Source organism: Leptonychotes weddellii, chromosome 7, assembly GCF_054177405.1.
Source record: "Leptonychotes weddellii isolate Sample4059 chromosome 7, ASM5417740v2, whole genome shotgun sequence".
Lineage (NCBI taxonomy): Eukaryota > Metazoa > Chordata > Mammalia > Carnivora > Phocidae > Leptonychotes > Leptonychotes weddellii.
This window is the reverse complement of record NC_138375.1, coordinates 40,870,708-40,874,645: the sequence shown is the minus strand read 5'-3', so window position 1 is coordinate 40,874,645 and position 3,938 is coordinate 40,870,708.

The window sequence follows — 3,938 nt, the reverse complement described above, 5'->3', positions numbered from 1 at the left end:
ATGCTAAGGCCTGGGAAAATCAGTCCTACCTTCTTCCCTGGGCAGAGTGGGAGATGGTAAGGATTCATTCCAATCTTCTTTGTTTCAGGAGAACTCAAAAGTCATACAAAAGTCAATAGATCCTATCTCTTAGCTATTTGCTAAGTGTTCGAGCCAGTTCTTACTATGGCCTATGAAGCTGTCGTGTACTGGCTCCCTGTTCTCTCTTTGATGTCATTTCTTAGTATCCCTCCTCTCTGCTCCAGCCACACTGGTCTCCAGGCTGTTTCCCAATCATGCCTAACATACTCCTGTTTCAGGGCCTTTGTACTAGCTGTTGCTTTTGCTTAGACCTCTCTTCATCCACATTTTCATACCATTCAACCCCTTGCCTGCTTCAGGTCTTTATTCCAATATCATCTCCTCAGTGAGACCTTGCCTATCAATTGTCTATTTTATTTAAAATTGCACCTCACCTACCACTTCCTTGCTATATCTACTCCACAGCACTTGCCACCATCTAACATACTATGTGTTCTACTTTGATCTACTTTGATCATTGCCTGCTTCCCTCACTAACATACACTCTTCATGACAGCAATGGAGACTGTTGTCTGTTTTGGTCATTGCTGTATTCACATGGCCTCATCCAATATATATTGTTGAATGAGTGAATGAACAAATCAACTATTGATATGATACATGGGCGACAGAAGCCCAGAGAAATGAAATGGTTTTTCTGGGGTGAGCAGAGAAGTTTTCTGACAGAGAGGATCTATCACCCATCAGAACCCAGGCCTCCTGACTCCTGCTTTAGTTCACATCTCACCACCACCTTCTGACACATTTCCAAATAGGGAGCCCTGGTATTATTAGATGGCTGTGCATTCAAAGAGTGTAGAAGGGCATTTTACTTTGGCAAATTAGCATAGGGACAAAGGAGGAGGAAAAATTCAGTTCTCCAGCTAGAGTAGGCAATCCTTGCTGGTTGGACTTTTACAATTTGGGTTTTTCATTCTACTCCTACAGGAGAACTGCTTTTGAATAAGAGAAATGTAACTTTGCATGACAATGAAAGCACAGTCACTTTTTCATCTGATAGAGACACTCAAGAGCTGTTTCATGAACAAAGTACAAGCTCAAAAACTAGGGCAGGGATCCCCTACCCTATGGGTTTTTATTTGACTTCGTGGTACTTTTCTTCCTAAAGCCCACTTTAAGATTAAGGAATCATCCAATTACAGGAGCCTAGCCCTTGAGAGCTGCAAGGCCCCAGGGAGGATGTAGGCTGTGCACAAATGGTAGTGAGGTACTCTTTAAGAAGCCGAAGTTAGAGATGTACACCGTTCTCCTAGAACTAAGTACCTTATCTATACAAAATGGATTAGTACAGAAGTTAGAAGAGTCGCCCTGAGGGAATGGAATATTCCTCAAGCTACAACACAATGTGATGATTTGGGGTCTGTGATTTCCAGACTTTTTCCATTTGAGTTTCAGTTCTCCTTTAATATAAAGTTAGCCATACTGTTTCACTATGTGAAACACTCCCAGTGGCTTCCCACTGACTTACATCTTCAACCTCAACTCCTTTCACTCTCTTGCCTATTTTCTCTGTTCTACCCATGGTGGCCTTCCTTCAGCTCCTTGCATAGCCCACACTCTCTTGTGCATAGAGGTCCTCTACCACAGGCTGTTTCCTCTGTGTGGACATCTCAAAATGCTCTTTCTGAGTAAGTGATCCCAATTTTCAAATTCCAGCTGAGATACTGTCTCGTCTAGTGAGCATCTCCTTCTCTGGTCCTTCAACTGTATGTTTAAGAGCCATTGTAAGAGGTATAATATAACCCTTCATTAGTGTGCTGGGTCTCTTCAATTTTCCCCTTCAGACTCACTTTCACCCTTTATCATCCTCCTGTGTGCCACAGAAGAGCTGATCTTTGGGCTCCTTGCCCTGCAGTTTCCAGTTTGGTTTTGCCTGGAAGGAGATGAGTGGGATGGGAGGAGAGTGAGGGAGAGGGTGGGCTGCAGTGGGTTGTCCATGTCTCTCTACCCAAGGCTATAGCTTCTGTCAGGCAGCTCTCTCCACAGAGTTACTCTCTTTCCTCTTGCACCTTCAGACCTAGGGATTGATCCTAAGAGCTCCCGGCTCTTCCTACCTCCAGGGCACTGCACTATCCCTTGTTGGGTTTCCTCCACTCTTTGGGAAACAACTTCTTTACATTTCTGTCTGTCAGACCGAATTGATACATTTGTTAATTGCATTGTAATTCTCTAGTCTTCTGTCTTGTCTCTATTCCCTTCCCTCCTACTCTACCCTCCCTCCAGGTACACAGTAAATTCCATGAGACAAAAGACCCTTCTTGTGCCTTTTCATATTTAGGATGCTACCATAATGTCTGACACATTGTACATGTTAAGCGAATATTTTTTTGAATAAACTGAATTTAAAATAACATCTAGTGGATTCTTTTATGTGTTTATATTTGCCTATAAATAAGAAGCACAGAGTTTGAGTTTTGGTTTTATTTGAAGGGAGTAGAGATTGTAATAGAATTGTCTTATAACAAAGATCAATAATTAAAGTGAAAGAAACTAGGAAAACTGTTGGTAAGGGAAGAGATTTTTGTTGTTTAAAGGCCAGATTGGGAAGGAGTAGGAGTAAAGATACAGGTGAGAAGGATCTTGAGAAGCAGGCAGACTATTAGCTAAGGAAAAGTGGTACAAATCAGCCATGGGAACAATATCTAACAGGGAGCTGAGAGACCTGAGTTTTGTCTTGATTTAACTCTACCTCTCAGTGACATTTATGAAAGAATTCATTGTCAAACCCACTATCTTAGTCCACACTTTTGTTCCCCTGCAATAAAATGTCTCTAGGAGAGTTGAGCTAATATTTCTTGAAAGTGATCTACTTAGTTTGCTAATAGAAAGTGTGTTACATTCAGTCTTTGGACAAAGACAGTTTTGTCTGCTCTCTCCATCAGATCTTTTGTAAATTGACTTTCTCAAAACATCCAGGTTCAGTGAAGTGTACTAGTTAAAAAACACGTAAGTACTTATTCTCTAATAAGGACTACCAGCAGGTAAGATAATCTAATGCAACTATTTAAACTATTTTGAGGTTGAATAATAGAGCTACATACTTTTTGAGCTAGAAAGAAAGCATGATATTGTTATAAAGCATCATGTGATTTTGTGAATGATTGTTTCATTCATTCATTCATGTGTTGTAAAGCACATAACGAAGAGAAGCAAACAGTAACATGTTCATCTTGGCCTTGGCTATGGGTAAAAGAAATTAAAAATTAATAAAATATGTCCCCTGAAAACTAATAACTAGAGCTGTGTCCTTATTCAGAATTAGAGTCAAAAAGTTGTATATATGCATTATATTTGGAAATCACTCATAATTTCTTTAACCAAATAAAAACAGTGTTAATATTGTCCCTTTTTCCCCTCTCTTCAGTCTTAACATTATTTTTTCTTTGGTTTTATATTGGATCATATTTTACAAAATAATTTCATGTACCAAATTTTCACTAAACATAATGAAGAATTTTATTTCCATGTTGCAAACAATATTTAGAATGCCTTTTATTCTTTTTTATTTTTTTCTTTTATTCTACTTATTGGCTGTGATTTAAATGAAACCCTATGTTGGGTATTTAAGTTGTTACCAATGTTTGCTATTAGTGCAAATATCATGATGGACATCTTTGAGCATGAATCTTTCTTGACATTTAGGATAGATTCTCTAAAGTGAAATTACTGGGTCACATCCATATGCTGTCTGCAAGAGACTCATTTAGACCCAAAGACCCCAGATTGAAAGTGAGGGGGTGGAAAACCATTTACCATGCTAATGGACACCAAAAGAAAGCTGGGGTGGCAATCCTCATATCAGACAAATTAGATTTTAAACCAAAGACTAAAATAAGAGATGAGGAAGGACACTATAT